Consider the following 23,935-nt stretch of genomic DNA (forward strand, 5'->3'; position numbering starts at 1 on the left):
AGCCTCGCACCGGCCCCGCAGCTCCCGGCCCCGCCGGCGGCCGCTCCGCCCCCCGCGGGAGGGCAGGGCGGGACCGGGCTGCCCCCGCCCCCCCCGCACCCCCCCACCACCCACGGGCAGGTGCCGGCCCGGGGGAGGCGGCAGCCGGAGCGGGGAGGGTGGGACGCCCCGCGGTCAGCCCCGCACTCACCCCGGGGGTTGCGGGGCGGGGGGGGGAGGGACCCGGCGGGCGTGGGATCCCCGAGCTGGGAGCGGGCTCGGAGCCCTCGGTGCCCGCCGGGCAGGTGCGGGGGGGGTCCCCAAAAGTTTTCCTGCCGCTCCGCTGCCGTTTGGGCGCCGGCGGCCGGAGCTCGCCGCTTTGCTTCAGCCACCGGTGACAGAAATCTCGGTGGAGACCCCGCGCGGGTCCCGGGTGGGGAGCACATGGCGTTCGGGGTAACTGGGAGGCAGACGGAGGCGGATACAAACCCAGAGCTGAAACAGCCCCCATTTCCCCCCGTTCCCGCCCCCCCCCCCCCCGCCATGGAAATAGCTTGTATTCTGAATTTTGCTCCAAATAGCGTGGCAGTGTCACAGTGAGGTTTACACGGGAGCGCTGGTGACGGCGGATTCACCCGAGGAGGGTGAAGCACAGAGCGTGATGAATGAGGTTTGCAGAGGCAGCTTTTCCGAACAGTGAGCTAGGAAATCCGGGAACAGTTGCAAAATCACTGAGAACCGCGCATCTCAATCCTATTCTAGAGAAAACAGAGATTAGGGCAGTCCACAGTGGCAGGGCAGCTCCCCAGGGGTACGGGGATGCTGTGTTTCTTCAGCTCCCATTGGTTTCCAATGGGAATTAACTGGCTTTTGTGCCTTCAAACACTTCTGCTTGTGTCTGGAGTGCTGAAACGACTGCTATGTGGTTATTTCCTTGTTTTAATCCCTCCTCAAAGCGCTTTTGTGCAAACTGTCATCTAACTCTCTGTGGCGTGCTACAAAGCGGTGAAACTCGTCGGCTCGTAGGAACGGGATTCAGCCCTACAAAAATACTGTATCGGGTGCTCGTCATCATTTGCTGCAAGGTTCACACGCACGCACACGTGTGACTGCTCTCCTACCCCGTGCTGCTCCTGAACGGACGCGTCTCTCTCCAAAGCTCTGCAAACCTTCAAGCTCCGTTTCATAAAGTACCTGGTTCAAACATGATTTGAATGCTGGTGAGGGAGAGGAATCTAAATTGAATTATTGTCGGGCAGGGATTTGCTTTGTCCGGTTCAGCTATCGCACTGCAAAGTTTAGATCCAGGCACTGAGATGAAGATTTTTTTTTTTCTGCTGAAAGTTCAGACTCCATCCTATGCCAGCAGCCCTGCATTCCTCCGTGGCAGCTGGACCCAGCAGCTGGGAATGCAGGCGGATACTTTACCGGGGCCAAATCCTGCCTGCATGGCAGTGAAGGGGATTGACTGCCCCAGACTCCGAGTGAGCTCCGGATTTGGCATAAATAGATCCTCGCTGCCAATCAGGTTTTGCACGCAACTTTTGCAGTCCCGTCTCCTTTTTGTTTTGAAGCCGTTCTCTGTGCTGTTTTGGTTTTTTGGCCAGGACAGAAGGCCAAAAGAGAACAGAAGGGATATTTTGTTGTCTGCCATGTTACCTGATTTGTTTTGGGTGATCACATGAGATGGGAGAGATAATCAGAGTGATGTGTTCTTATAAACAGAGAAACACTCCATCTGTTTAGTAAATTTCAGTAAATTTAGTACATTTCAACTTCCCTTTTTTCCTTCCAGTAGAAGAATATTTAATTGAGCAATGCTAGTGAGTCCATCAGACGCTTGTTTTCTTAAACATGTAGGGTACTCGCATGTCTCCATGAGAACTTGCTCCTATTAAACACTTAAAAAATAGTTTGCTGCCCAAAGTCGTTCTGCAGAAAAGCAAAGCCTGCTCTCCGGGCACGAGGCGCTTCTCCCTCCGCCACGCTGCTCCTGCCGCGCGCCGAGTCTCCGCCGCACACCCGCGAGAGCCGGCAGCGTGCAATGCCTGGTGGAATGGGCTCTGGGGCGTCTGACAACCGTGATCGGTCAGGATTAGAAAGGGGACGACGCAGGGGTCTGGAATACCGATGTTTCCTGTTTGTCTGTGTGCACAAGATACACATTTTTCAGCAGGGTGAGTGACAAGCTAGCAGAAGAAGTGGTGAATTTTCCATTTCTCCAGATGTCTGAGTAAGGACTGCAAGTGCCTTACTGGAAGACGTGTTTTAATCAAATGGAAATATGGAGCTCGGTGTGGGATCGCTGTCAGAATTACATCCTCAGGGACATGCTGCACGCAAAGCCAAGTCATCAAGCATCAAATTGTCTTTTGTGAACCTCAAAATCTGTTAATCCCCATGTGGTTTTTTCTTGTAATATCTAAAAAGTACTGATATGAAAATTATTAATAATGTACTTTGTGTGCAAAATTTCCCCTCTGGAGGCATTTGTGCTAATGCACAAAAACATCCCCAGCCATCTTAAAATACAGTTTCATTTGGTGTTTTATTGTCTGTTTTGAACAGGAAATTTTTTTCAGATGCTCAGTGCCTGATTTTAGAATTTCCTAACAAAATTGTCTGCTTATTAGGAAGCAGATAATAGCAGTCTACATGCTGAGGGCTGTTTGACTAGCCATGTCCGATGTCTTTTTTTAGAAACCCCTTGTTTTACTCAGGGAATGGCTGGAACTCTTTTGTTTGGTTGTGAAGGTCAGGGTATGTATGGTGGGCGGCTGAAAGCTGTGGTCTTGGCAAACTGAAAGGCGGCTCTTGTCACTCTATTCATCTGGGAGAGGCTTCAAAACTAAGTGCTGGCCAGGCAAAAGGGAGGCAGGGAGTGTTTGGAAGCAGAGGCTCCCAATTAGGGACTGTCACTGTACGCTGTTGTCCTTCTGAAGCCCCATCTGGGTGGAATTTTATCGTTGAGAGTGGGTTTTGCAGTTCAGGGAACGCGTGAAATACCACCTTTGCCTCCTCCTCAGCATCCATCAGCTCTGAGCGCACCGATGTGATGGCGCAGTGGTCCAGCCTTTGGATGGGACTGCTCCTAGCTGTACCCGTTCTGCCTGGTCAGGAGAGCACCGTGGCTCCTTGTGATGTTCTTGTGCCCTGTCACCGTGTGGCCACTGCTCTTCCCGTCAGATTCCTGCTCAGTGGGAAGTGAAAAGACGTAGCTGATCACTTGGCAAAGTGTTGGGAAAGTATTTAGCCTTTGCCAGGTTCAGAGAGGGCTTGATACAGCATCCGTGTGAGACAGGCTGAGACTGAGACGGCTCTGGAGGAGCCCAAGGGTGAGGTTTGGTAGCTCCCAAGCACGTGCCGCCAGATGAGATCCACACATTCATTTGTTATCCTAAACTGAGAGCCTCAGAGTTATCATCTGTTAGTTTAGAGCCTGGAAATAGAATGTAGTGCTGTAGTGGGAGCGGATGACAGAGGTATCGAAAGCAACTGCAGCGTAATATCCCTCAGGACACCCAGAGGCTGGTTTGGCTGCGTTGCTTAACTCGATAGCGTCTGCTGTCCAGAGCTTTTTCTCAAGTTACTAATACACTAACATATAATCCCTGCAGCTTGGCAATGGAATCTCACTGGTACGATGTTTAAGCTCTGCAATAATAAGCACACGTCTTCATCTGTCTTTGAAATTCTTTCTGAACCAGAATCATCACTCAGGTGCAGGGATTATTTAAAACCAAGGACCGTGCACAGCATAACCCGCTGATCCCAGTGGAGTCACTCCCCGTCTGCAAAGCCATCAGCAAAAGCAAATTTGATCCACCGCTTCTGAAAGCACAGCTCAACGTGCTCTTACATTTAAATTTACAGGTAGGCTTCCATTTAAAGTCGGCGCTCTCTCCCCACTCAGATGTTTAAGAGGGAAGTCTCGAGGCACTGGAGAGAGTCTGAACCCTCTCCAGGATCTCTAAAGAAGGCTGCGTAACAGGTTTCAGGCAGCATTATTTCCGGAAGGTAATTGAGTAGGTTTTTAAAAGCCCTCCCAGACACCAAGAACATAGGAGGGCCTTGCTTTTGTACCTCTTCATCACAGCGCTCGTGAGCAAGAGCAGGGCACTCTTGTTCCTGCTGCCATGTGCGAAGAGCCAAGTCACCAACAGTGTAAGGTCTGAGACGCCGCGTGGGTTTGCGCCAACGGAGAACGGGGCCGGTGGTGCTGGCTGCCTTTGAAGGAGGCTTTCTGCAGGAAGGCACCATCACAGCTGCTGAGTCCAAGTCCATAGAATTGCAAGCAATCATATAAGTTTTGAGTAAAAAAAATCTGCTCCTCACCTCTTGTGCGTCCAAAGCCATCAAAGCTTCTTCAGAGTGCGGCAATAAGCCTGAGATCTTCAGTACTGAGGATTAGACCTGGCAGTGGGCCACGAGAAAAGATCAAAGGCTTTGTCCTTGGTTTTTCCAGTGGAGGAGGAGTGGAAATTGTGTGCTGTTATAGTGACTTTGAGCAGTAAGGGCTCCGACAGGATTTTTAGGATCTTCCCCTTGAGTTAGAGCGTTTGAGAAGAAGTCATTTTACAACAGAAAAAATACATGTTAATAACCCCCAGCCGTTTCCTGTGGAAACTCAAACCACTGTTACACTGAGATTTGAACTCTTTCTCCCCACCTAAAAGAAACTGTTCACTGAAAAAAAGAAAAGAAGTCATCCTTCTTCAGCACGTACAAAGGAGACCATGCTGGCTGCTGGGGAGTGATTTTGTTGTTGTACAGCACAGCATTGCACAGCCCTGCGTGGTGCCGAACGGTGGCAGAGGTGGGACCTGAGGAGCGCAGGGTGTCGCCGGGGACAGCACGGGTTTGGTTGGGCCATATGAGTCACCTGTTATGTAGCTGAAGAAGCTCTGGAAGTCACAGTGCAGTGTTTGTTTTGGTACTTGATTTGGTGTTGTTCAAGGTAGGAAGGCTTTCAGTCACGTAAGTACCCTGTTCTACTAATGGGAAAATTGTAGTGTTTGTCTCTGCAAAGGTCTCCCCAAAAAGGATTGGCTCTTTCTCCAGTCTGAATTCCACCCGAAGGAGGCTGCAAATCCTATGGCAAGCTTTCATCACCACAACTCAACCTGTCGTTACTCAAGGGCTTCGGCTACTGGAAACACTCTTTTATTTCCTGACTTCTGTAATATTTCTCTGTCCACACAAGCGGACCATTCTTCAGGTGGATGGTCTGCATTTCGTAAGAGCAACCACAAGAGAAGCCAGTTGGGAGCAGCCGGCTCCGTGAGAGGGAAACTCCCACTCTGTTTTGGAGGAATGGTTAATAGGAAAATGGATATTTTTTTCATCTTGGATTTATAAGAATTATATAAAAATGTTTGACAGATGTGAGCAAAAGGTGGAAGCCCAAGAATCTCCTTTTGCCGGAGAAACACTTCCCAGTCAAGCCTTGTGCTCCATGTCTGCGTCAGAGCTCACTTGAGTCAGCGGGAGCTTTTCCCTGGATTTCAGTGGGTTTTGGAGGAAGCCAGGGATTAAAAACCAACCAAGAACTCGTATCCCCTCTCTGAACAGAGGTTCAGACCAGAGCTAGGTCCAGCTTTGGGGATGTGTGGGACCTGAGCGGTGACTCTGCCTTGGAGGCTGGCAGCGCAGGATCATTTTGGGGCGGATTATTTAAAACTCTTCCAGCAGTCAGCGCGCTCGGAGCGTCACTAAGCAGCGCCGACAGCTCTCGGGTAGCGCTTCGACTCCTGGCACAGCTCTCGGGGCAACGGTGACGGCTGCGTCTGTGACTCAGACCCGCTCGCCTCTGCTTTGTCATTTCTTTCCTTGTTCTATTCTTCCTCCTATAGATTTCTTCCTCCTCGGAGGGACGCGCTGTGCAGGTGTGCGTGTTACGCAGGCAAGGAGAACGTGCGGCAGCCCGGCGGCACCCGGCAGGGACTCATTGCTGCCAGTTTGATCCGTAAGCTGACTTTTGCCTCCAGATTTTAATGCCTCTGGAGAAGCCGAGAACCATTTGTTGTATTTTTATTCTAATGTTTCTCCGGCTTAATTATTCGAGGGTCTGTGTCGGAGCCTATCACTGTCCGATGTTGCTGCTGGAAGAGGATTTCAGCCAGGGAAAACTTCAGCTGGGTGGGTACGGACACAGGCTACAGCAAGAGCGATGAAGTCCTCTTTGTTCCAATTTTTCCATTGCCTTTGGATCTGACTTTGTCTTTCTTCAGATCTGTGTTGAAATTGATTTTAAAAACCTCAACCAAAGAGAGCAGAGAATTTGCTCTAATCCCTGTCCTGAAATTACCATTTTTCCGCCCAGAGCTGCTGCAGTGCGGGGCCGTCTGAGCCCCGGGGCTGCCAGCCGGGCTTCTCGGGCAGAGGGCTTTCTTCAGACCATGCCTGGAGAAGCTGCCCCATGCCATGGCTGTGTGCCACCAGCTCCGCGGTCACGCCGACCCCGAGAGGTTCGTTCCCCACGGACTCGTGTGTCACCGTGCCGGCTGGTGGGTGACGAGGACAAACAGAAGCACCGGAGAGGAACGATGACAAAGGAACCACAGGGATTCATTTGTTTGTTTATGAGGGGGTTGGGAGCCATTTTTTGATTTCGTGGCAACTTGTAGACAATCAGAAAATCAGCGTTCAGAAACTCAGACACTGAAGAACTGCCCACTAGGAACAGGGCTTTTTCCGTGCGGGCTGCGGACAGCCAGGTACATTTCCAATTCTTTACTAATCAGCCTGGGCCCAGACCAGCATATTTATGTAAAACCACTGATACTTTTATTACTGAAGACAGCCCAGAGATCAGGCCCCTACGGTTGGTCTAGAAACGGAATATTTGATTTTCCCCCAGTAATAGTCTGTTTTTCTTGTCTCTTGGCAGTTTGCACAAAAGCTCCGAAGTACGTGACATACGGCAAAGAGAACATCAAAATCTGCTGTGCCGTGTGATCAGCTCACACTGCAGCGGCTGTGTTCGTGGCTCCGCAAAGCTTCACAGTCACAAAACTATTCCTTGCTTCCTGATGGCAATTCGTGCCTTTGCTTTAACTGTCTGCAATAATTAATAGGTATTTGCTCTCAAAACATGCAATGTTCATGCTTCCTTTAAATGTAAAATGTTCCTAGGACTGGTAAAGCAGGGCGGTGGGAAGTCCTGGGCGCTGCTGTTGTCTGGGCATCTCCAGAGGAGACGCTTTGGTGATGCACGCTTCCCCGGGCAGTGGGTTTGACACGAGGAGCACGTCTCCAAGGGCAAGTGGGTATTTGCAGAGTCACTTGCATTCATGCAGTCATGCCAAAATAGGGTGAAACCTTTTTTCCCCCCATTTGGGTGACCAGCACTGTACAAGTGTGGGACCCATAAGAGTTCTCCTACCTTCTGTCATCCTTCCCTTGGTACGTCTGCCACCGCTTATGATGGTCAGGCGTTTATTTGGTAACGATGGTCAGGACAACTCCGGCAGAGACGGTGCTGAGATGTGTGGCTGCATTGAGCAAGCACAATCAAACAGCTCTTTTGAGCAATAACTGACACTTCAGAAACCTCTACAAGATAAAGAGCGAGGCACGTGTGACAAAAGGAGAGACCAGACGATACAAGCGCAATTGTTTATAACTAAAGGCTATATTATTCGCAATAACTGACCAGCAAATCTTCAGCTAAAAACTACTTCCATGAAAAATTAGCATTTAAAAAGAGGGGATTTATCTTCAGTAGGATTTTGCTGCACTGGGCTCAACAGGAGGAATGAAAGATAAACATCGCTCTCGCAGGCAGAGACCAGGGAGGGAAGCCTGGTCAGTGCAGCTGAATAGCTCCGGGCTTTTTGTTCCCCTTGGTGGGAAGTGGCGAGATCCGGATAAAGGGCTGCTCGGGGGAGAGGAAGCTCTGCGTGGGGAGTCATCGAGCTCAGAGAAAATGCCACATCTCGGGGTTGTTTTTGTCAGACTAACAAATGCAGCCTTTTCCTCCCTGTTAACCGCAGCTGTAGGATGCTCTGGGGTGCGCGGAGGCCAGCGGCTCCGGTGCGCTCTTTCTCACCCAGCTGCAAGCTCACACTGAACAGCGAGGGGTTGGAAGGAGGCCGTGTGTCTTTGGCCTAAGGCACAGAAATTTGCTTTTGTAGGCTTCTGATTAGAAACACAGAGGGCGAATTCATCTTCTTAAGAGACGTACCTGGGCTTGGAAACAGGATTGTTGCTTAGTTCCTGTACCCCGAGCTGCAGGTAGAAATAGAAATACCACTACGTTGGCAAAACCGGGGCCAGAAGCACGCGTACGTGAGGTGTGGGGCTTTGTAAAGAAAGGATGGGAGGTGGTGTTGGAGGGAAGAACTGGGCCTGATGGTTTTTCTTCACAGCCACCAATTAGGGGGTGGGTTTTTTTCTTGCTGAAGCGCAGGAAAGGGGCTGGGATGTCTCTGCCTCCCTCAGTGCTCAGAGGAAGGATGTGTGGGGACATGAGCAGTGTTAGCTGTCAGCATCAGGGGAGATTGGACTGCTGAAAAAAAGCCTAAATAGCCTGGATGAGAGAGAGATTCTCTGCTTGGATAGATTCTCTGCTGGCTGGGATAATCAAGTTTTGTCTTTCAAGGTCCAGGCTGGTGAGCTGTGGGCTGGAGCATCTTCTCTGAGTGGGAGAAGTAGCAGATGTGTTGTTCTTCACATCCCCAAGAACTCTGTTCCCCCCTACCCCTTCCTAACCTGGTCAGAAGTGGCTCCCTGTTGGTAGCACGGAGCTGAAAGAAGATAGGAGAGCATCTGACAGAACCACTGGGATTTGGGGGATTTTAGAGATTTTCTTAGATATTGGTAAAATGATGAATGCAAGCACTGAGCGTTATTACTTGATTCACCTACCCTTCGTGCTGCCGGTAGCCCCAGGGCTGTTCTCTGTGCTGCCACTTGGAATTAGCACACCGAAGGGAAGGAGACTGTGATGGTATTTGTCTCCCAGGGAGGTGCTGAGACATGGCTGATGCTTGGTGGTTGACCTAGCACATGGTCTGAAGGTGCCACCTCTGCCCAGTCCTGGAGCTGTCACAGCACTGCTCCTTGGCTGAGGTTCAAACACGCGTCTCTAGAACCTCGTCTGTCGTTTGAAAGAAGCTGCTGCTTTACAACGAGTGCAACACAGGCATATCTTAGCAAAGGGAAGAGCCTCCTGCAACCCCTGGTCCTCAATTTCATGACTCCTAGAAAGGGTGCCAATATAGAGGTCTAGAGGTCTTTCCAAGCTGCCTAATGTGCTTTTAAAAGACTAGATCTTATTTTTTTTTTAAAGGACTTAGAGATGTAGGATCATACATTTGATTGAAAATCACTGGGGTTTAGGCACTGAAGCAGCTTTGAGGCTCCGTGCTGTAAAACAAATGCAGAGCGCAACCCTCCAGGATCCCCATGCAGCTCCCAGCTCCTTGTGCTGTGCGCAGGCTCCTCAGCCTCCAGTGGGTGGAGGTTTATGTATGGATTGCAGAAAGTGGCTGAAAAAGGAGTTGCCAACTACGGGGAAGGAAAGGGGTTGAATATTGTCACAGCAATCTCGTCAGCGACACGTCCTGCCATGTGTCGGTTCCCTCTGCTCAGGCCGGTCAGCTGTGAAACCCCGTGTTATCTGCTGTCAAAGCCAGGGCTGCTGCGGGGATCCCGTGCCTCAGTCTCCCCGTTGCCGTTGTGAGGACGCAGAGGGGAGCGAGTGGAACGGCACCGTGCTGGCGCTCTGTGTGTGTTGTGTGCTGTTTTACACCGGCGAGGGAAGCTGCCTGCACTGCATTATGTATTAGGTTCTTGAAAACATAACCAGTTATGCAATTATTAGAATTATATTTGCATTCACAACTAGGATGTATATAATGAGTATGGTAACGCATGCTAATTAAATACCAATTAATCATTTTAACAAATGAGGTTTGAATCTATACAGCTATCACAGATGTAGTAAATACTCATTGCTTATGAAGAAAAATCAGGTGTGTTTTAGTATGCAGCCCTAGTCCTCTCTAAACACACAGTGCCAATTATTTAAACAGATTTGACGTGTTCCTTATTCACGTTACACAGCCACTGCTGACCGAGTGACGGTCATTATCATGTATTTGACTGCTTTACATCACCGCACATTAATGCTCCCAGCATTGGGCTGGCTTGCGTTTCAACCATCAGAAAATGTGCAAACTCACGACGTTTTGCCCTGCAAGGCAGAGGAGTTTACTCGTGCTTAATCCATCCAGGCAATCCAGACAGGCTGCTGAAAACCCGCCATCGGCTTTTGTGCGGTTTGAAGCTTTGTGGCTCTGGCGGGATATCTGACATCGCTTTATCCGCAGGCTTCAGGAGCTCTGCAGAGGAGAATCAAAGTCCACGTGGAGCTGAGAGCATTTGATGCTTCTGATTAAGAAACATCCAAAGTTGCTGCTGCCAGAAACAGAAGAGGCTTTTGCGCGCTCTCTCTCTGGTATGAGTTTCCCCTGCAAGTTGAGAGTTGCGTCGCAGGCCTGGGTGGGACAAATTCAAGCTAAATTAGCTGGACGTGCTGGCTGCTGCCTGGGGTGAACCGATGATGAGCAAACTGAAGGGTTTGTAGCGTGCAGCCAAGCAGGGCGTGGAAGTGAAGGTGTGTCTCTGGTCACCCTTACGGCAGGCAGGCGTGCGCAAGGGTGGCTGCACTCACCGAGGACGGTGTGTGCGTCCTCCCGTGCCCAGGGACACCTGGGGTAGCAGAGGGCCGTGGCACTGTGAAGTTGTGGAAGTGGGGATGCAGAGAGGAGCATCAAGCTACAGGTGGGGGTGAGATGGTTGAGACAGCTCAGCGCTTCCCACAACGTCCAGGTTTTGGCTTACAAGGGGGTTTTTCAGACTTTTGCCATGCCTGGTGTTTGTTGTTCATTATGTTTTGCCTTGGAAGCCATTTCCTCCACGAAAAACCAGGCTGCTTGAAGAGTTCCTTTGTCTGGGCTGGATTTGGCCAGGACACCCTGCAGTGCGGGAGGTGCCTCTCTGTTCTGGCGCCTGTTTGCTTGCACGGGGCTGCACCACGCCGGACACCTCCATCATACACACCAGGAAGGTTTTACCTGCATTGAGGCCTAGGGCTGAGAGACTCACCTGGGAATTTCCCCGAATGAGCCCAGCTCGCTCCCTGGGAGTGTCCGCAGCTGGCTGCTGCGTGAGGATGACAGCTGACGGCTCCTTCAGAGATGTGGTCAACCCTGGGCTCCAACCTGAGCTTCCCTGCTGTGGGATGTGGGGGCTGAGTCCCACAGACAGCTCGTGTGGGGGTCCCTGTGGTGGGCTGCCTCATTATGTACCCTTCCCTTTTTTTTTTTTAAGTTAAGAAATAATGTAGCAAAAATCTGTTTTACATGAATTCTATGAGTTCCCTTGTCAAAAGTTAGGTGCTGTCAGAATTAAAGGTTTTCCTGCAGCCTCTGTTGTGTACGTGGACGTTTCTTAAAACACTTCTCTCACGTAGTTTCAGTAGTTACTAAGCCCCGATGCATTTGGTCTCAGTAGAAATGTCCCCAAACTCCATACAACCCAGAACTGGGCTGAAACTTCTTAGCAATATGTACATTCATGCTTTGTGAAGCTATCACCATTTTAAAGTGTCTGTACTTTCTCTAGGTGGTTGTTGCACCCTGTAAGTGCTCCAGCATCAGGTTACTTTGAGTTTTACTTCCCACTCTTCTGCTTACTTTGTTGATCCTCACTTTTGAGAATCAGGCTCACTGATTTTCACAGTCTTTACCTTTAATTTCTGGAGCTGGTGGTATCTTAAATGGACAATTTCAGCTCATTCGGTTTCGTTCGGGAACCAAGCAACCCAAATCATCTTCAGAGATAAGTAATGAAACTAAGTTCAAGCACTTCTCAAAGTGTTTTCCTAAGGCGCTTGTCTGAGCTCAAGCTGGGTTGCATTTATAGGACAATTTAGGTCTGAAGCTCACTTGAGACTTCATCAACAAGGTAAGAGAGTGCTAGTAATTATTCTAATTTTTCAAGTCAAGATATTTGTTTGGCAGAAGGCTTTGTGCTTCCTTTCATATTACTGCATCTCTCTCTCTTTTTTTTTTTTTCCCTAATAACTAGGAATGTGAAGGCTAGATATTCAGTTTGGTGTTATTTGTTCTCATGATCGTGTTATTTCTCAACAGACAAATACAAATTTGCTTTTCCTATCAGTAAGATTTATTGCTGTATATTAACAAGGAAAAAAATGCCATTTTACTAAAAGTTCAATTTACATAGCCCAGACTGGATGGCAAATTCAGGAGCAGCAACAGGTATAACATTGACCTCAGTAATACAAATGTAAAAATGATGAGGGTGTTAAAATGGTTGATCACTGTAGAAACCAAACATAATTCTGCATCCTCGGTAGGATTTTGGCTTAGAGTCGCTAGGCTGGCAGTTTGCATTCTGCCAGGCCCAGAAAATGAAGTGCTGATGCAGTGAGAGTTGTGTTTTCATAGGTGTGAAGCAGGCAAGTCTCTCCCTGGCAGCAGCATCCTCCTCTCTCCTATCAAAGCAGCATTCTGGTGCCTGCCTGTGTCGAGTCCTGCCAGCTCGTTACACGTATTAATCACTGCAAATTACTTGAAGGCAGTCTTTGCACAGATCTATCAGGAGAATTGATGCGGAGCCTTTAACCTTTGAACCACTTGGTTTGTGAGGGCAGCTGATGTTAACCCTGAGTTAATTACTGTCCCATGGCTCTCGGGTGCGAGCCGTTGATCTCAAACCGATTCCCAGAGAGCAATCAAGCAGGATACAAACCCACCAAAGCTAATGGAGCTGGCCTGGGATTAAATTCGCCGCAGAGAACAGACTTGGAGCGAGTTTGTGAGTATGGGGAATACACGTACACTGTTTCTTTTCAAAAGATGAATGGGTGATTTTAAGTGTCATCGCAGACTTCTGTCATTAGGCTAAATTCACTTTAGAGGGCTTTGCTATTCAGAAGGACATCACGTGGAACAGAAAGTGCTCAGCCACAAAGCAAGCTATAAAAAGGTTAAGGTTTTTAAGGCAAAGTTAGATGTAAACACTGATAATATTACAAGTTGTGTTATTCCTTTTTCTGTGGCAAGGCACATCTGTTTCTTTCATTTCAGTGCAAGTTTTTGTCTCATAAAAGAGCTTTAGGTTTGGGAGCAAGGTATTTGCCTGTGTTTTTCTGCTGGACACTTGAAAGGCCTGCAACCTGGGACTAGCGCATGGGTATTTAAGCTTTTGCCTTCTAGCTTTGCTTTAGGAATAATGGGCAACTTCACTGATTCCCAGGTGGAATTAATGGGTGCTTCTTACAAATTTTAAAAAGCCACAAACAAACCCAAATCTTGATTCTGTCCCTTTCAGAGGCCTGGGTTCAAAACCGCTCCCGCTGCCCTTTTAGTTGCTGCATCTCGGTGGAGCTGATGGTAAGAGTGGGTTGTTACAGCTGTCTTCAGGCCTGATGAGCTGAGGTGGGAGAAAAAAAGAAAGAAACAAGAAACTGTGCATGAATTCTATCCAGCAGCCTCTTTCCTAGGGGTTTTTATTATGTGTGGTTTGTATCGAGGGAACTGGAGCAGAAGACAGACACATGGCTTTGTCACAGTTGTGAAGAAACCCGAGTTTGGGCTGGAGATCAGCCTTGAAGTGCAGATCCTGTCCCTCCCCACGAACGAGTCCTGCGCTGAGCCACTTCATGCTGCCCCTTGAGATGAGTTATTTCAGGATAGGTGCTTCCATCAACGGGACTCTGACGCCTGCTCGAGACTCCCAAAGAAGGACGGTGCAGTGGAGTCGGATGATGGATGAGCCAAGGCCGAGGCTTGGGCTGCTCTGGTTTCGTGGGCTTTTTCCAGAGCAGGGAATGCCGTGAGCAGGAAGGAAGAGTTTGCTGAGAATAAATTTGACACGGTGGGACAAAGTGTTCCCCTTCAATCTGTTCTACAGCCAGAATAGCAGCAGCGTTTCTGCCAAGTAAGGGGCCTGCTGCAGGAACAGTTTGGCAAGGGAGAAAACTATAGCCAAATCTGTGCGAAGCAGCCTGATAGCGCGTGGCTGGATTACACAATCTTACTGATATTCAAAATTCATTATCTCTTGCAAAGTGTCTCTGAGTGAAACAGAATGGTGGAGCAGACAACTCTTTTTATTTTGTTTTCTTTCTCTTCACCCCCTTCCAAAAGTTGTTCATTTAAACGCTTCCACTCAAATTCGTGAAATTTGAAAAGTAAGACTGGGAGGACAGAGATTGTAGTAGAAACCCTTGTGAAGAACCTGAGGGCAGGGCTAGAAAATGAGCTATTGCAATGTCCAAAATCCCTGGGTTTGTTGAAACTTGGTCCTGGAAGGGATGAGCCAGAAAGGAATCCTAAGAAAAAGAGGAAAAATATGATATCCTTTTACTTCACCGTGCTCTTTTGTAAGTGCAGTCATTTCTTCTGGGAGAAGTATCAAGATTTACAGCTATTTTGCAACGCTGCCATGTGGGATGAATGAGCTCCCGTGAATGGAAGAATCATCATCATGAAGAAATCGGTGTGGTTTTTGCCTTGGAAATCGTTATCATTGTTCAACAGTTGTGCTCGACTGCTTCTACTATTTTGCTGTGTACAAACAAGAATAATCTTCTAATTGCCTGGCTTGCAAATTAAAGAAATCTGGCTGATTTGTTCTCACTGGGAGTAACTTCGACCTCACAAGCTTGAATTTTACTACTAGTTAAGGTGTATTTAGGAACATAGCTGTCTTGTCCCTCTTGTAGTCTTATTCTAGGAGCTGAGAGGACTGAGCCTGGGTTGCAGATGCCACAAAGATGTCAGGGCTGAAAGAAAAACGTTGTTCCTTGTAATGCTCTCTCTTGTTGACTTAGCCAGTACATTCTGAAGCCCAGGAGAGGTGATAAACAAAGGCAGCCTGTGGAGATGTTTTACATTCTGGTGCTTTTCAAAGTACGTCCCTAGTTTGGAGCAGGCTGTTCCCATGAACAATCCTAGAAATGCAGTCTAGTATGGAGCAAAAGGCTTGACTCTTCATTAGCCAAGCTCAGTAATGATATCCAGCATAAATGAATGTCCTGGTTCTGGCTAGGACAGAGTTAATTCTCACCTGAGCTGGGAGAGGGGCTGGAGTGGTGGCCCCCGTGGCTGGGGACACAGCTGGGATAGGTTACCAATCAGCCAACAGCTGGGCCAGTTTACCCAAGTTGGCCAAAGGGCTGTTCCTTCCCGTGTTCTGAGGGGGCTGTGGGGAGGTTGTTGCTACTCAGGAGGAAGCTGGACATCAGGATCCACAATGAGCTATGGTACTGGAAATTATGTGCTTGTGTGTTCTCTCTTACTGTTTTTGCTTTCGGTCTCAGTTGTCTTTTCCTCTGTTGTTCTCTTAAACTGTGTTTATCTCAACCTAGGAGTTTTGCCGCCTTCTCTTTCCTGAGCCTCCTCCCTGTCCCACTGCAGGGGGGTGGTGAGCTGGGAGTCAGTGAGCGGCTGCGTGGTATTTTAGCTGCAGAGTGGGGCTAAACCATGACAATGAACCCTCAAAGAAATTAGTGAGAATAAGCTGCAGCCCAGGTCTGAATATTTTCTGTATTGCTACCTGTGGGCACTAAAGAGTCCGTCTGGACTATGGGCTGGTATCGGTGCACTTTGCCCCTTCACCTTTCATTTTGGGGTTTAAAACCATCTTGAAATTACTCTCCCAACTTGTGCAAGTGAATGAGTGCTTACAGCTGGGGGAACGTGCCTGATACCACTGCTGCAACAGAGTCTGTGACTACAAGTTTCGATGTGAAACGGTCCTGCACAGGGTAAGAGGAACCACTCTTGGCTCCAAGCCTTGGCTGTTCCAAAGCCGGTTCCTTCGGGTGGCTGTTGCCAGAGGAGCAGAGCCCTCCTAGGGTTTGATCCTCTGAGCTACTGTGTGAACTTGGATGGACTGCTTTCACCTTCCGTGCTTCCCAGAGCAGGTCCGAAACAAAAGCATGCTTGCTACAAGTTCCCAGTGCAGCTTTGGCAAAGCATGTACTGAGTTTTCCATTTTCCTTCTCTAGATTTTATTTCCTTTCACCTTCTAAGATTCTTCCCTTTTTCCCAAGGGAGTGCTTATGTTCTCAGGTTAGAATGAGAAGTTCATTCAGTTTTCCATGAAGGTTAATTTGTTAAAAATACAGTTCTAGTATCCTTTCAAATGGTATTTTCCATATAAAAATATTTATTTTACTAAAACCACATCTTTCTGATGGAAAAATGTCTGGGCATTAAAAAAAATCAACCACTGTCTGGTAGCTTCAGTATATAAGTGTTTCTGTGGTACAACCATGATTTTATGGAGTAAAGCAATTAGAGATGACTGGCTAAGTTCTTCGCTTTAACAAAAGGTAATTGATTCTAAGATTATTTTTAGCTAAGGTGTGAAAGCTTCACGCACTAGAACCTTGCTGTGATCTTCTGAATCATTCATGTTTCACAGTTTAAATATTAACATTTCTAGGTTTTCTATTATTTTATTGATGCAGTCATGGAGCGGGGGAAGCTAGGTAAAAGCTTGCAATGTTTTGTGGCAAACTGCCCCTAGACAACCCAGTAAAAGCCAAAATATTATTGGAAGAGAAGGATTAGAAAGTAAAAAAAAAAAATGGTAACAATAAGTCTTGAGGAAACACCTCTTCTCTCTTGGAGATCTGGATATAGCTTGCTTCCTCCAGCCCTCTCCACGTCTTCCTCTTCCTCTCTGGAATGACTGTCATCCCTTCTGGGGCACAAAATCCTTTCTCAAGTTACAGGAGTGTCTTGGTCTCCTTACAACACTGCAGCGCAGACCTTTCAAAGTGGTGTCGTTCTGTCCCTCTGTGCTCTGTTAAGTAACTGGGGGAGAAAGTGGTTTTAATTTGGCTGCATGCAAATCTCCAATGAAATAGACTTTAACTTTTGAAAATCCATAGGTGGAATCAATCTACAGTAAAGATAAAGTCTTTTACTGATTAAATATCACTACATCCTTCTGCGACGACAAAATATTTAACTCTTTAACTACTTGAACTCTTAGAGAGACTTCCAGGGGGAAAGCAAAAAAAAAAAAAAAAAGTAAAGAAAATCTTCATTTTTTTTTTTTTTTTAGTATTTGAAAGGGCTCTCCAGTGTATATTCTGATTAAAAAGCTCAGCCAGATTTGTATGGATCATTAGGAAGAACATTAGGTGATGCTTTCTGGGTTGCTGGAGTGGTGTTTCCGAGCAGCCGTAGGCACAGAGGAGTTGAGTTGCGCGGCAGTGTGAAAAGTCCTTCATCTCAATGCACTGCCTTTTGAGACGTGAGCGTGAATGTTTCCTCTTCTCTAGTGACGTTATTTGTTTTGCAGAAAACATTACTGAGAGAGAGAAAATAGGAGTTTTTTTTTTTTTCCCAGGGCCGTGTCGCCAAAGGCCAGGCTGGAGCCTGGAGTGGGGTTACAAAGATAACCTGTCTTTAACCTCTTGTCCCTGTCCTGAGGTACAATTTGGAGACGTTGGCACAAACAAGGCCTGCAAAGTGTTGTGTGATGTACAGAGCTGGAACCAAAGAGCTGCTTTTGCACAGATCTTGTGCTTCCTCCCGCAACCTGTGCCTGGCAATTTAAAATCGAGAAAGGCCTCCAAGCAGCACCAAGGGGGAAATGTCTGCCTTGGCACAGCAGAAAGCTTTCCTGGGGGGCTGGTTACAAATTGTAGGCAGTGCAAAAAGCTTCATGCCAACCCACTTTTAATTCCAGCACCTGAGGAACCTTCCAAAACTCAAGGTGGATCTGCCTGGGACACCATCCTACTGGCAGGCAGTGTTGGAGGAAGGACAAGGTCCAGGCCAACGCAACCCACCGAATGTGAAAGATCTCCTGGCCCCCTCTCCTCGCAGAGGACACCCATGTGTCACGGGAAATGCAGCAGGTAATACCTGGAGATGTAAAGCGACTGGAGCATCTCGGTGATGCAGAAACCTGGTCCCTCCTTTCCCTTCTGCAGGAGGTGGTCTTGTCCCACCTGACCTTCTGACTCTCTGTCTGCACGGGTTAGACCAGGCTTTGCGGTGTCTGGCCTTTACATGGCGATGTTAGCGTGTAACCTCCAGTAGCTTAGCCAACTGTTTTAAAAATGAACCTTTGGTACTGAGACCTCCTCTTATGGAGAAATGGTGTTGGTTCCTGCTTAGGGCAGTGAGAAGCTGCTGGCAGCCGTCGCTGCACGCGAGTCCTTTGGGGCTGATGAATTTAGGGCAGATCTGCTGCTGTGATTAAAATACAGGACCTGCAGTACCATTGCACCAGTGGCAGCAGCATGTAAATAAATGTGTGGAACCAACAGTTTTTTCAAGCATCCCAAACATCTTCTGGATTCACGTTTCTTCTGCCTGTCAGATATCTTAAAAAGAGCGCCATCAAAATAGTTATTTTACAAATTCCATTTTGACTTTACCTTACCTTTCAGAGTGAAAAAACTAAGAATTTGGGTCAGGGCTATTGTATTGTTCGTGACTCTTGAACGCAGATAATCTGGACTATTTATTTAACTGAAATGTAAGGTTATGAAGCTTTGCTAGTAGGCAAGTTGTGGGCTTGGAACAGGGCCGTGTGTTTGCACTAGCGGGGAACTAAAACTGCCAACTACAGGCTGATGCTGTGTGCTGGTGAGTCAAAATGGGATGACAATAGAAGCCGTGTTTCGGAAACAAAGTGTTAGCATTGATTATATTTTTCCCTGTCAGCAAAAGAGGGTGCCAGTTGCTGAGAAATGTGATCCATTTTAGGTTATAGCTCCTTATGAATAGCATCATGAAGAAATATGATGCACATTTCCATAGATAAGAGCCCACGTTAATTATGTTGAAAGCCTGCAGAGAGCTCTGCGCTGTCATTGCACAGTGGTGCATGTAGATACCAGTACCCTATGGGGTCACCACCACTGATTCATCCGAAAGTGTTGTCATGATCTTTAATTTGCTTAGAATTTTTTTTTAATTCTCTGTCCTTGGCATCTGTGTGCAACTGTGTGCTGTGCTTGGAATTAAACAGGTATTTTTGGAAGTGGATGTTAGGTGGTCTGTTTCTAGACATCAGTGTCAAGAAATATTACGTGATCATCAAAGTTCATGAGGGAGGAGGACGTATTGTGATGGAATAGGAATACTTGGTTTTAGTCTTTCCACTGTAGCAGTTATCACAGTCATTGGGGAAAAACAACAGAGTTCCTTCATTTTTAATTGTCCATTCTTCTGTTTTTATCATCGTGGAGTAATGAGAGAAACTGCCAGAGAAAGATCACTGTCAGTGGTCTGTCGATAGCAACCTGCAAGGATGGGATCCTCTCTGGCTTTGTTTGAGGGTGAGAAGGGTCCAAGACGGGTATGCTGATGGTAGGGTTGCTCTGGTGGGAAATCTTCAAGGGTAGGAAAAAAAATCACGCCAGAAGCATGCTGGCTTTACTAGGAGTAAGGTTTGTTGGTGTAAGCATGTCTGTTAGGAGTTGGAAGGGCAGAGGATCTCCGTACAGCTGAAGGTTAGCAAACTCTCCCTGCCGTTGCTGTGGCAAAAATAATTTTGTGAGCCTGACAGATTTTATTTGGTACCCTGCTTGGTATAAGTCATCTCTTTCTGCCATGTGCGGTCTCTGCGGGAGGAGGGACTGCTGTGTATGTAAAGCAGCAGCAGGAAAGCTTCTCTAATGCGGATGAGGCCGGGAACTGAGTGTCAGGCTTGCGGCTGGATTGAGCCGGGTCCTCGGGGCTCCTGAGGATGTAAGGTGGGCGTTGGGCATGGTGGTAGCCCCATGGAGATGGTGGCTGCTTATGTTCACTAGAATGTGCTGTAGAGCAACTTTCCTCAGCACGAAATGCACTGTAGGAATAATGGAAATGACACGTGTGATTCTCACTATTTATTAGGAAGAAATGTTTTACACTGAGGGTGGTGGAGCACTGGCCCAGGTTGCCAAGAGAGGTGGGCAGGATGCCCCATCCCTGGAAACATTCCAGGCCAGGTTGGCCGGGGCTCTGAGCAACCTGATCTGGTTGGAGATGTCCCTGCTCCTGGCAGGGGGGTTGGGCTGGGTGGCCTCTAAAGATCCCTTCCCACGCAAACCACTCTGTGATTTAAAGCCCTGCTTATTGTAGTGGGGATACAAGCACAATACACCAATACACTGATAATCTTAAATCCAGTTCTCCCTCTGACCTAACAGACCCTTTTTGATGGACATGTTCTTTTTTAAACAGCTGAAAGAATTAAAGTGACATCTTATATTCCCACTCCAGGCAGTGAGATTCCTGGGAAATGTATTAAATTGTCTCTTTGCTGATCGGATAAAGGGGGTGAATAAAGGCAAATTATACTGCACGATCATTAAATTTTTTAATACGTGGAGGAGTAGATGTAACTGTTTTTTTTTCTTGTGGGAAGTCTTACTCAGTTTACTTTGCATTCACACTTGAGACTTGCCTGGACTATTCTTTTCACTGTACAGCAGCTTTTACTACAGAAAAAGAATCAGTAAAGGAAGAAAGTTTGGTAATGCCACTGCTTGTTTGTGTGCATCAATGCACAAGTGTGTGTAAAAAAAAAAAAAAAAAAATTTAAAAAATCTCTAGATTTTGCATTCTTTTTTATAGGTACAAATCAGAAAGGTCTTGAAAATCTGATTGGAAATTATCTGAGGAATCTATTTTACTTGAGGAAATGCTGCTCACAAAAATCTAATTATCTTGGAGGAACACAGATTTCTATCGGAGCTTTCTGTGGGAATTTTTCAGAGTAAACAGTTTAGACATCATTTTGATCTGATGTGCTAGCAGGAAATTTCAAAGTAAACCTCTCTTTAGGAAAGTTAAAATATTGCAAGAAATTGTAGCTTTGTTTTGTCTTTTTGTGTTTTCTTTTTTCTTTCTTTTGCCAGCTCAGGAAAGTAAATAGAAGTTGACTGAGCTTGAAAGTCTGAATTCTGGCCAGTCCAAATTTAAAGGGTTGTCAACAGAAAATGTGCGGCACTGACAGTTAGAAATCTCTCATTTTAATGGGCATTTCAGAGCAGCCATCAAAAACCTAAGATATGTAGTGAGGATTGTGAAATGGCGAAAGCCAGCTGTTTTTATTAACTAAATCGTTAGATTGTCACTTAAATATTAGTGCATGTCTGTGTTGCAGATTCAGAGGCTCGGATACGATGCTGTTAAGACAAGATTCTCTCTCTGGCCAGAGAAAGTATCTACAAGTACCAAAGCCAATAAGCACATATTTTGCTGAAACTCAGCTTTTCTGAATGCTTTGGGGTTTGTGCACAGAGCCGGTGGAATTCGCACTGGGTCAGCTTTGCTTTTCACACCCGAAGATGCTGAATGCAAGGTTCAGGTGATACCAGGTGTCCGACCACCGGCGTGTTCTCTGGCGTCATCTTCAGATTTAGATGGCTTTAGCCTGCTGGCAGGAAAGATTTGTCTCTCTTATCACCTACGCGGCAACTTCTTCCTTGCAGGTGCTGGGCGGGATGCGCAGGCAGCAGCAGGGGATGGTTTCCTGGCACCTCTGCTCAGTGCTGTGTAATGGGATTTTCACAATCCGTTTCCTTTGCACGCGGCTCTTCAGGGAAAATTCTGGCTTCCTGCAGGCAGGCAGGTTTGTGAGATGTGGCAAGGGATTCTCTCTCCTCAGGTGCTGCGTTTGCATTCTATAGAAACCATACTGGTATTCTCTTACTGCGTTTGCAAAACACCCACAAGTCATAAGAAACATGAATTTTATTCTAAATAATTAGAGATTAATAAATTTCATGCTGGTGCTGTCTCACAAGCAAAGAGCTCAATTTGCTGAGCTTTTGAAGTCCAGTGAAGTGTCTGTGGTTTTCAGTGGAAGAATTGGGACACTGAAGTGTTGTGGTGACCTCAGTAAGTCATTGATTTTCTAATTGAGACCTTAATCAAAGGAAAATGAGGATGCTGCAGTTTGCTTCTCACCCTCACAACAGATAAGGATGCTAACTGCCAGAAAAATGTTCTAATGATTGTATTGCCTTGGTCCTCTTAAAAGAGGTAAATGCTTTAAATAGAATTATGATAATGATGTGGTCATTATCTGGGCTGGCTTAATGAGTTTAGCGGCTGTTGCAATATCAAATACTTAGCACTTAAGAAAAATACCTCCTGTTTTATTCCAAAAAGATCAGAACAAGCTGGTAGAGCTTTTGCTGTTGTGCTGGATACATCACGTGTAGTTCCATACGCTGCCAAAATAACTGCTAGTTTGGACACTGCAGTCCTCTCTGGATTTGGCAGCTTTGGTGCCTCAACATAAACATGAGAATAGGTGCTTGGAAGCTGTACACTGAGCTGATTAATAAATTATATGAAAGTTTGAAATGTCAGAGGGTTGGGAACGTGGTTGGAGTGGGCATGATATGCAGGTATGTGTATTTAAAAAAAAAAGTGAGAGTGTCAGGATAAGAGGGTTCTGTGTCAGGATAAGAGGGTTCTGTGTCAGTCTTGCATAATAAATCTGGGCATTGAGGGGGTTTGCAAAGACAAAACCAAGATGCAGTGTGCAGGGAAGAAGCAAGGAGGCTCCATAGGAGACCATGTCCCTGGACTGGTTCTGTTGAGTCATCTCCAGTTGCTCTGTTAGACACCAGAGACGGCCCTAAGGACGCTTCCATCAGCGCTGAGGATTTGCCACCTCTTGGCTGCACTGCCCTGGGAATGACTTTGTGTCTCGGCTTGTGTCCTGCGTAGGAGGAGAGGCAAAGGGCAGGTGGTGATGGAGAAAGCTTGCATGGCTCGGCTGGATACCTCCTCTTGACCGGCGCTGGTCCAACTGAGCATCACAGGGTCTGCCGAAAATGCCAGGCAAGAGTCAGAAAACACGTGCAAGAAAGTCCAATTTCAGTAGAGTTTCTTGTTTGAGAGCAAAATAACTTGGACTGTGGAAAGACTCCTTTGTCTTGACTCCTTTTTGTTTGAGATTGAGGGGGCTCTACGTTACGTCGCTCATTGCTAAATTTGAGGCTGAAATATGTGATATCCCACAGAATGAGGTATCCCCTTTGTACCCCATTTTGAATGGGAGTGTTCAGTTCCCGTACCTTGCTCTTCAGCAAGGATTTTCACTTGAAAAGTGCATAATGTAAATGTTCCCACCTTCTGTTTCAGTGCAAAGGAGCCAGATCAGGACTGAGAATGGCATCTTTGGGAATTAACATATTTTGTGTACTGGAAGTCTGAAATGATTTTCCAGGCTGTTGAAATTTAATTAATTTTACTGCTTAATAACAATGCTTTGTATCTTCTGTTAATCCCAAACAAAAATTAATTCAGACATCCGTGTCTTCTGGTGGGAGATGTGAGCAAATAAGAGCTACTTACAATTTCTGGGTTTGGTGAGAGAAGCAATCATTTTGCCCTCATCACTGGAAACCCCTTTGCAGACTCTCAAAGTTCTGAATTAAAGGAAATGTTACGAGACTTGCCTAGAGCATTAAAGATACTCGGAGTATTAATACAGTAATAAGCTTCATGCTGTGGTTTGCACGGCAAAGGTTAAAGGGTTAAGGTGCACGCGAGCAAAGAGATGCAACAGCTCATAACTCAGTTTGGAGAGTCCCAGGAGTGACAGCGATCTGATTCATGGCACACGTCTGAAACAAATGTCAGGTTTTGTTGGTACTGGCATAGAGATCCAGGCACGAAAGCTCTCACTGCTTTGCAGGGTTTGGCACGCAGGGTTTGTTGATACGGTCAGGTGTTTACCCTTATCCTAACCTATGTGCTTGGAAATGTGGCAGGAGACACAGAAAATATGTACTTGTATGTTATTTGGAGTAAATGTTCTGCTCTTTTCATTTAGTCAATTAAGATGTTGTTTGTAAGTACAGAACGTTTGTTCTGGACCGACTGATATATGAAGCCAAGCTGGGGCTGCGCTTTGTGGGAACAAACAGTCCTGTGGAATT

Source organism: Chlamydotis macqueenii, chromosome 18 (assembly GCF_036417535.1).
Source record: "Chlamydotis macqueenii isolate bChlMac1 chromosome 18, bChlMac1.mat, whole genome shotgun sequence".
Lineage (NCBI taxonomy): Eukaryota > Metazoa > Chordata > Aves > Otidiformes > Otididae > Chlamydotis > Chlamydotis macqueenii.